The sequence below is a fragment of the Canis aureus genome, chromosome 24, assembly GCF_053574225.1.
Source record: "Canis aureus isolate CA01 chromosome 24, VMU_Caureus_v.1.0, whole genome shotgun sequence".
Taxonomy (NCBI): domain Eukaryota; kingdom Metazoa; phylum Chordata; class Mammalia; order Carnivora; family Canidae; genus Canis; species Canis aureus.
The window spans coordinates 25,749,147-25,759,622 of record NC_135634.1 but is presented as its reverse complement, the minus strand read 5'-3'; the positions used below and the strand labels follow the sequence as shown (position 1 = coordinate 25,759,622).

Below are 10,476 nucleotides of genomic sequence, written 5' to 3'. Positions count from 1 at the left end.
GTCAGCCTCGTTAACAACAACCCACTGTCGCCCCTTTGCTCCTCGTTTCTTCCTTTCTCTCCTCATCCGCTTCCAAGGCACCCCAGTTTTCTCTCTGCCCCATTAAATTTTGAGAAATCGTAATTCTCAACCCAGGCAAAACTTCTCCGACCAATCCCACCCTCTTCTTCCTTCTCTCCATCTCTGACCGACCCCCTTCCCCACCCACAGAACAATTGCTAAACCCTCACTGCCCACATGGAGGCTGCGCCGCCCTGGACTTTATAGGCCTTTCCGCGGTTTTATGATTGGTTGCTGTGGATGGAATGTTTATAGATAATAAACAACTAATCCATTTCTTGCCTAATGAATTGCCCCACCCGCGTACCAGTTTGACACCCGTAACTAGCTGCAGGATCCATCTGAGCCAGGGAGTTGCGGGACCGAAACCACCCAACGTCTCTCCCGATTAATAATACCCAAGCCTAAAATCCCAAGGTCAGCAGATGCATTTTCGCATTTTCCAATTCCTCTCGCCCACCCCGACCCCCAGCCTCTCGCTCGGGCCCTGCTTCCCGGCTCTCCTCTCCGCCGGGAAGGGATGGCATCCCACGCAGGGATGCTTCGGAGGCCCCGGTGGGCGCTGAGAGGGCGGGAGCGCTGCGCGAGGACCTCAGCCTGGCGGTCGCTGCGCCCGCAGGGACCCGCAGCCCCGGGCACAGGCCAGAGCCGGGTCCCTCGCAGCTCTTGCTCTGGCCGCATGAGCCTCTCCGGGGTCAGGCCGCACGCAGCCGAGGGGCAGCCTGAGCCGTGCGAGCTCCGAACCCGCGCGCGCTCCTGCTCCCCGACGGCTGGAGCCAAGCGCTCTGCGCTCGGAGGCGGGGAGGCAGGAGGGAGTTCACCATCTAGTTCACACTTTGGAATCTAGTCCGAAATAAAGAAAGCGTATGTTCAGGCTCCCAGGAGACCTGGAAAAGCGGGGAGGATCTGCCAAAAGCCGTCCAAGAACAGAGGCAACTGACGACTGGCAGAGATTCTTTTATACCCCTTGTGGCGGCGGCACCTGGCCCGCGTCAGTAGCCGGGGCAGGGGTGTGGGGCGGCGGCGGGGTGGGGGCCGGGCTCCGGCCCCGGGCCTGGCATTGGCACCTCGCGCGGGGCTGCCCGAGGGTCACCGTCCGCCAGGTGTGCGAGCGCCCCGCCCCCAGAAGGTGAAGTTCGCCCCGGGCGTTCGCTTTCCCTGGGCACCCAGAGCGGGGAGCCGACCCGCAGTGCCACCCGGCCCCAGCCGGAAGGTCCGAGATCAACAATCCCTTCGCTAAGGCCGTTTCCAAAACCCATTTATCAGCTGTATTTTGAAGGAACGGATTTCCTTTCCTTAGACAGTGGTTTGAAAGTTCTGCAGTTTGGGGTTTATAAATTTGATTTTACAAAGCTGATGTTTGTGCCGCCTTCCATCGGAGCCCCCTGGTTCCCGGGAGCTCTTCTAAGATCTCAAGGAGGGATCCCGAAGCCCTCGACTCCCCCGCGCCTCCCACATGTGATTTGGCTTCTCAATCATAAAGACAAGGTGGAGATGTTGCTGAGTCGGAATTTATTCTCTTGGGTGGCCAGTGCATCTTTCCGTCACCAGTCATGATTTGCAAATCTCTTTGTTCCCCAGTGGTGGTGGTGGTGGTGGTGGTGGTGGTGGTGGTGGTGGTGGTGGTGTGTGTATAGTTGTGTGGGTAGGCGGGGAGGACTTCTAATGTTCTATCATTCAATTAACAAGTAATGTTTGAATGCCTACTGGTCTAAGCAAGGGGGACACAGCAATTAAAAAAAAGAACAAAAACCTTTCCCAGAGTCTCTAGTGTGTGTGTGTGTGGGGGGGGAGAGGGATTAGGTTTACATTAGAACTCACTTTGGGCTGGACCCTGAGAGAATATGATTTTAAATAAAAACTTAATAAAGCACAGTCCCAGCCACCTGGTTGGAACCTCTCTTCTTGTCACCTAAGAAGTTTCTTCATTATGTGTGTTTAAATCACACTACCTTCCCAGTCTTTCTTTCTACAATGTACCTAGTGCACTAAATAGACAGCACTCTACCTCTTTCCCTTCACAGAGCCCATTTTCCTGCATGAGGTGTTGGGGAGAGGGTATTTTCCACTAGTTTCAACTGAATGTGGGTCATTCAGCCACAGAGTCAACAATTCAATAATGTTAGTGTCCCCCTAAGTGGCCCCATGAATCTTCAGTGACCCCAGGCCAACTTCAAAACAAAAAGCAGGCCACGGTCCTTAGTGAGAAAGGGGATTTTCTCTCTTCATCAGCATCCGTGTTGGAATCCTCTATCTACCTGGGATCGCACACTCTCCTCCACTCAAGGGACACAGGTGTTGCCTAGGGAAGAATTAGCAGCTTCTCGAGGGCAGCTAGCACTGGCCAGGTTTCTGCAATGACCGATTTTGCTGGAAGGTCTTTCAGTCCCTCGCTCTTTCTGGGCCCAAAGCCTCCCCTACCTTGGGGCGGAAAGTTGCCCTTTTAATAGAGCACAAGGACGCTTTCAGGGCCTGAGCCCTGTGGCCGGGCCTCCCGGGCTCGTGCTGCGCGCAAGGATATTGATTTAATTGCCCCTTGATGAAGCGGAGGAATTAAAAACGATCCGCCAGGAGAAACGCGAATACAGAAAAAAGGCAATAAGCGCACAGCGCGACCTGTTTGATTATTTTCTCAGACTTTGCTGTTTGATTTGAACCTGCCTCATCAGAAATAAAAATAAATAACACAAAACGTTGACTGGTTCTCCAGCACTGAGTGTGTGCATGTTGATACAGAGAAAAGAAAATAAAGCCTGGTTACTTAATGAAAGGAAGAGGTAATTTGCGTAAATAGAGCTTTAGAACAAGAAACAGAATGCGCCGGAAAAGCCAGCCGCGACCCGCGACCGTCGTACCTTCGCAGGGGCGCGGGGACCCGGAGGCGGGAGGCGGGAGGCATCGCCGACGCCCCCGGGCTCCGACAGCCTCAGGAGCCTGGATGGAGCCGCACATCAAACAGCGGCGAGCAGGGCTTAATTTTATTTGATCATCAAAGGAATGGATAAATCAGCAAGGCATTGATGTCTGCGTCCTAGGTAGCGCTGAGATCTTTAGGAAGGTGTTTGCGTTTCCGTGTGGCTTGCTTTTCTGAACGTGACAGGCGGTAGACTGTGCAAAACAAAGGCTCTTACCTGCAGGAAGGCACAGCTGTTGCCGGGGCCTGGACCACGCGACTTCCAGGGCAGAGGGCGGCGCGCCAACGCTGGTTCGGACCTGCCACCTCCCGCCCAGGGGGCGCGCCCGGGGGGCCCTGCCTGGAGAGGTGGTGCCTGAAGACCCAGGTCCCGAGGCCTATTCTTCAGCCTCAGACTGCATCCCGGAGGACGTCTCTCTGATGGATCCTCGAGAGTGTTCAGGCCTCAGGCATCAGAGCCTGCAGAAACGGGAAAATGCCTGTAAAAGCCCCTCTTCAACTGTAAAGGGATTAGGTTGCATGCATTATCACTATGGGATTCTGAGAACTTCACGTGCAAATTGTGTGGCCAATTGTTAAGAAAATCCTTGGCCGAGCCCTGGTTTCATGTCATTTATATTTTTCTGTTAGGTCCCACTGTCACCTGAAGCTGACATTTACTGAAATCTTACACAGCATTACCATAGACAGTCTTCTTTCTTTGTAAAGTTAAGCTGCCTGCAAACTTGGCTTTAGAGTTCAGCAAGCATCACCCTCAATTCGGAAGCACAGAATTACTGTGTGTACAGAGGTATGCTTTCAGGAAACTTCCTCCTCTGCAGCCTAAAGATGTGGAATAATAATTTTGCACCATAGTGAGTCATAGCTACAACTCCATTTTACTTATCACTTAAATGTAATGTAAAAAGGACACCCGGTAGGCTTCCCCTCCCCCCCTTCATTTGACAAACTGTGGAAGTTAAATAAATATTCTGTCTAAACCTTGCTGCAGGGAAGGAGAATAAAATTAGGGAGTTTATGGCATTGCATTTTACCTTTGTACCCTAGAAGAGCCTTTATCAGCAACTTTCAATAAAAAAAGAGGGCACAAATGTCATGCACAGATGTGACAACTTTCTTACCTAAATTTGAGGGAAGAATGGACACATTTTATGAAAGAAGCAGAATATGTGTTAGGCATTATTATCGATATCAATGACAACAGAAGCCTTTAGAGTAAAATTCAGTTAAAATAAAAATATTTAAAAAAATAAAATAAAATAAAAAATATTTATCGGTGACATGATCAGAAGCATAAAGTACTACTATCAGAAAACAAAATATCTGTTGACCTGAAAGTAGGAGCTGTGTTGACCAAGGGGAGGTTCAGGTGAAGACTGTCCCCCACACTGCACTAGATATCAGCCCCCCCCCTACTTTCTTGACTCACAAGCCTCAACTTTGAAAGCCTGAGTTCCTGTCCTCTGTTGTTCAGTATTCCATTCCTTTTCTTTTTTGTCCTGTCCACTCCCCAGACACAGGGTCACCTACAGTTCCCTGAAGTGGTGACTTAGGAAACGTTTCTCTATCACCTCCCCCACCAAAACATATTAGATTTTATCCAAGCCCCATTAGAGTTGATAAATTTATTCAATTAGAAGTGCTAATGGATGGCTTAATGTGTTCTCCTGTCCAGTCTATTATAGTTCTCCTGAAATTGATGTCTTCAATGTCTTAAAAAGAGGTGGGACCAGAAGTGGGAATTCTAGGTGGTTTTGTCACAAGAAGAGATATTTTGGGGGAGGTTTCTAATAAAGGCCCTTTCAACTATAATAATATCTTATCTATCTTCGACTCCCCTGGCCCAGAGCCACCTCAGTAGTGAGTGAATTGTTACTCTCTAAACTAGTACCGAAACCCATTCTCCAAAAGGAATTTTATTTGGAAGTCCAATAAGTGAAATAAATTTAAAAAGAACTGCCTTGGTTGATAAGGATGGTGCTGGACTTATAACCTGAAAATTAGTCTAGTGGCACCCCAAGCACCCCTGTCTCTTTCATTTCTTGGAAGTTCAGTTTGAAAATCATTATTTTTCATGAGGCCAATATGGAAGATATAAACATCACTGTTGATGTTCAAGTAGAGAGAAATTTGCATAATAAGGAGCATTATCAGTGACCATGAATAATAATAGTCATATCTATCTCTATCTATACACATAGAGATAGATAAATAGGTAGATGTTATGTGCAGAATTAATAAATCCCACATTCACACATAGGTTCATAAATTTATAAACAGTGTTTATCTGCCTATACATATAGAGATAGATGATAGATAGATAGATAGATAGATAGATAGATAGATAGAATGTGCAGAATTAATGAATTCCACATTCAAATAAAAGTTTATAAATACATTTATAAATAATGCTTACTGGAAAGGGTTCACTTTTATGTCTCCCTTGAACCAAGGGTCTCATAATGTCACCATCTGGGTTGAGGAACGTACACAAGAAAATCACAATGCAAGGTCTGGGAAGAGAGCCATGGGAGTGAAATGCTGTGAAAGTTGTGGAGATATTTTTCTCTGTTATCCCCATTCGCAACAGGTCAGACTGTACTGATAACAGCTGCAGAAACAATTGGGGACTTTATTCATAAAATCAAAGGCATAATGCCAGATGGCAACCAACCAAAGGAATTGGGGATGGAGAGGTTTACAAAATACTGATGAAACAGGGAACAAGTCCTTTGGGAAATACACATCCCTGGGTTTTTGCTAAAATGTAGAGATCAAATATTTTTGTGTGCAAAAGTACCAACATACAGTATAAAATGAAAACAATGAGTGTTTGTTAATGAGGAAATTTGTTCATGGAGAAAAACAATTTTCGTAGTAGAGAATTTGACGGGCTGTTTGGGCTGCTCTGTCACTTTTCTTGTCTGTCTTCATAATCTCTATGTAATCCAGAAACAGCCAGTAAAAGGAGAGAATCTTTGCTTCTTTAATTACTTCCTGTAAATTTGACAACTGCTACCTCAATCTCATTGGCTAGTCCACGTATAAATAGACCACTCTTTCAAAGACAGCATAATTATTTGGGTACACCTACTTCCCTAGCTATATATCATGCCTATCAAAACTAAGTGCTTCCAACCTACCTTAACAGTGTCTTCCCATCTCACTGGAGCAGTAGGTTTAACTGTTAAATTTTACTGAATTTCTTAGCTGGGAAATTTTCAAGCCACTGGTGATAATATATACCCACAGTCCGAGATAAAACCCAAAACAAAATTTATCAACATTAAGGATAAGAATAAAATCAATTCTTGGGATGAATCAGAATTATTGAATCCTACTTAATCTCATTCACTTTTGAATATTTTGTAACTTACTACAAATTTTATACTTGTGAGACTCTTCTGGGTGAAAGGCCCATAGAAATAAATGTAAGCTTATGATAATCTTGTATGTATATATTTAGTTGGGAAGGAAATATGCCATTGAGAAAAATAACATACATCAGAACTATATTGAAATTCTGGTGATTTAATGAGTTACTAAAATTCTTAAGTCTAAAAACCTAGTATTTTGCCATAGAGTTCTGAGGGGAAAAATGCAAATTTTTAAAAGCATCAATGCTGATATGGATAAAATATTTTATTTATTTATTTTTAACATTTTTATTCATTTATTCATGAGAGACACAGAGAGAGAGGCAGAGACACAGGCAGAGGGAGAAGCAGGTTCCATGCAGGGAGCCCAACGTGGGACTCGATCCTGAGTCTCCAAGATCACGCCCTGGGCCGAAGGCAGGTGCTAAACCACTGAGCCACCAGGCTGCCCTGGATAAAATAATTTAGATTAACTTTTTAAAACTAAAATTTTACTTATTGGTTCAAGATACTATTTCTTAAGAAAAACTGGGCCCTTATAATTTATATTTAAACCTTAAGCATTGATTTAAATATAAGATCAGTTTAGAAACATTCAAATTGAAGAAATATGTGTGGAATATTTGCTAAAGTTCTGTTTTGTATAGTTTGAACTAAGGGGCATATCTAGCACCTACCTCATTAGTTTGATCCAGCAAATTGGATAGTTAAGATTCTTTAATGGATTTGAAGGATTCGAGCTTATCTGCTTTGGCTCTCTATTGACCCAATAAACCATTCAATTACAAATATGTACTTTATTATGTACTGGGTAATGCTTTAAATTAATAGGCTAGGTACAATGTTTAGTTATGGATGAAACTTACTTTGATTACAGTGCTTGACCTCTAAGTACTATTTTATATAAAACGTATTTGGGGACTTTATTTTTTCACAGTTTGGTATACATATTGGAAATAATAGCTGTAGTGCATTTAGAAAGCAGTAACAAGGTGGGTGGGCTCTCTTGCCATTTCTAATATGGGCAATGTAAAATGGGGTGGATACAACAATGAAACAAAAATTTGAGTGCAAACGTACTTTCAATGAGCTTGGAATGCTGCAGGAATGGGAGATTTCTAAAATGAAACAGAATCATCCACTACAAATCAGTGATTCTGTTAATCTTTGTATCAGCAGATGTATCAGAACCAAAGGAAATATGGTAATATGTGTTTGTATCTGGAACACATTAAACTATTGCAGTAAAACAATACACATCTGCATATGTGATTAGTCATGCTTTAATTTTCCTTTAATGGCTGTGTATGGGGAGGAAGTGTTTGAAAAAAATCTACTTCTTATTTTTTTATCCTTCTTAATTGAGGAGGAAGGTGGTGGAGATTCAGTCTTACCATTGAATAGTCTGTCCCAAACTTGAAAGAAAGAATTGCACAATCAATCTAGGAATGTTTGTGTGACAGACATTTCTATAAAGAAGCCAAGGCACACAGTCTCCATAAGTGGGAAGATAATATGTAAGTACTTAAAATGTTAAATAACTATAAAGGAGATAAATAGATACATATTTGCTTGGTACAAAATGCTAAGCATAGTAAAAGGCAGTAAATTTAATTTGCTTCTAATAAAATATCTCTAGAATGGTACACAAGAAGCTGATAACAGCAGTTGCTTCCAAGAGGGAAGCTAGCTGGTTGAAGGATGGGGTTGGGAGAGAGACATTTTTTTAAAATAGACTCTTGAACCCCTGGCTTTTTGAACACCAAGAATGTATTACAAAACTGTATCAAAACTAACAAAATAAAAGAAAGTAAATAAGCTCATGGTCAGTTTCTGAAATAATGGTTCAAATGGACACCATTATACTTAGAATTTTTTGTTGTCTTAATAAAGAAATAGTAATCTGGTCTGAATATTAATAGATGGGTAATATTTGAATAGACCGAAATGAGGGGGAAGCATTTCTGGCAGGGTAACTGACATTAAGCAGAAGCCCTGGGGAGGAAAATATAAGACTCTTATGGTCTTAGTAAGTAGATTGGGCAGCCTATAAATAATTTGGAAAGTATGGTGAGAGATTAAGGTACAGATTATGAAGGTCCTTTAATGCCAAGATAAGGAGTTTAGACTTAATAATACAAGGAGCAAGAAGCTTTGGACATTTTTGAACAGAAGAAATCAGTCTCTGATTAATGGTTAAGGTGAATTGAGATAGGAGATATTGGAGTTTAATATAACATCCCAGGCAAGGAGGCTGGGGTAAAGGTGTTGGGGTTAGTTTGTGAAGGTCAGAGCAAAGAGACTGACCAAAGTCACAGTGCCTGGAATGTGAGGAGACAAGAGAGCCAGAAGGTCCCCAAAGAAAGTGTCCTCATCAGTGTCTGGTTCTTAAGAATGAGAGCTAGGAAAATGTTATTTTATTTACTGATTTGTAAGTAGTTATCGAGAAAGTATGAACCATATATTTTTGATGAGTGTACATTTTCATGAGAAAAGAGGAGTAGGAGTAATGGTGACAGTGGCAAGAAAAAAAGGGAAGCTCTTTTTAAAATTAAATAATCCAGTATAATCAGTATTGTCTGAATGTTTACTATGTGCCAGAAAATGTATTAGGCATTAAGAGTATGGTCTGCAACAAGATGACTTAATCTCTGACTTTATGGACTTCATAGATCTCTTGCGAAGATACGCATGAAACAGGTAATTAAGATGAGTGGATTATGTGTCATAGAAGGAGAAGGTGCTTGGGAAGTTTACAGTAATGAGAAGGATAGAAATGGAAAAATAGCTGGAAGAAGGTGGTAGGGACACATGAAGTGACATTTTTTTTTTCTTCAACCGGATCCATGTGTCTTTGAAGGTGTATTGGATAAAGAGTCCGTGGTGAGGACAAGAGCAGGTAATAGATGACACAAAGTCCTTGGGGAGGTAAGAGGAGAGGGAATGAAGCAAAGGTGGAGAAGTTTACTGATGGAAAAGAAGGATATCACTTTGCAGCAAGAAGTAAGAAAAGAAAACTATAGTGTAGAGAGAACGCTGTTGAGAGGCCGGGAGGGAAGAAAGCAGGCAGTGTTCAAGCCTGGCTACCTCATCCTCCTAGTGGAGTTGGAGCTTCAGGAATATGGGTTTGGAAGAGCCATAGGGGAGATGACGAGAATAACTGGCTTCATTCTGTTTCAAGGTTATAGACTGAGTTATTAACCCCAAGTCAACTCAAGGCAGTGAGATGGTGAATGGAAGGTGTACTTCCGTAGAGCCTGGGGTGGTGAAAGAGTTTGATATACGTTAACACAAATCTTTTACCACTAATTGAAAACCTCACAAAACATATCCTAAGTAGAAACTTTTAAAATCAATGGGTTGTATTCATATCATTTTAAATGAAAATAAGTTATATTATTACTCGTGTGTAAACCTCTCACATAGTAGGCAGTCCTGGTAGAGTAAAAAAGAATCATTTTTGAGAAGGATGGATTGAGTCAATAAAGAGATTTTGAGCTGGCTTGGGAAGCTCCCTAAATTGTGGTGGTATGATTGTCAGAGTACAGTGGCAATGGACCTCCCAGTGAAAAGATATGGTTATGAGTGCGTTAGGTGGCTTCTGTCTGAGGTTGTCTTGGAAGGATGAGCGCTCAGAAGATGGAGTAAGTTGGGGACCCACCTCAGGGGCCGAGTCCACGGGGTTCTATTCCCAGCCCCAGTTTCCAATAAAAGCAAGTGTATAATGGGAAAAAGCCTTAGTGACTGCTGTTGCCCAGTGATAGACGAGACGGATGCATCTGGAAAGGCCGCACTAGCGTCTGCTCTGGGGCAGCCCTGGAAGGGAAAGGACAGAAGGGCGGCGGGGTTACCGGCTGGCTGCGGTCCGTGGGCGCCTCCCTCACATCTGCTCTCCTGACCGGGGGACCCCTTCTTCCTCTTTACTTCAGCCAAGGAAGAAAGCCTGCCTCTCAACAGGCCAGGAAGATGAAGGATAGGAACCCAAAGCTGTGCAGATGATAATCAGGATTTATACTAGTACATTTAACGCGTTTAATAGTTTTGGGAGTGTAATCCAGATTGGAGTATCCAGAAAAAAAGGACGTCTGGCCACAGATTGGACGGTATAAATCAAGCCGTTCACTG

General features: G+C 43.3%; 1 long non-coding RNA gene across 1 annotated transcript in view; it reads left to right on the top strand.

Moving 5' to 3' along the window:
- Positions 1–347: 347 nt before the first annotated feature.
- The window catches only part of LOC144295924 (uncharacterized), a 42,553-nt gene continuing 32,424 nt past the window's right edge, over positions 348–10,476 (top strand). The window contains exon 1 of the long non-coding RNA XR_013363066.1: positions 348–477. This is a non-coding gene — a long non-coding RNA (uncharacterized LOC144295924). The remainder of the gene's footprint in view (positions 478–10,476) is intronic.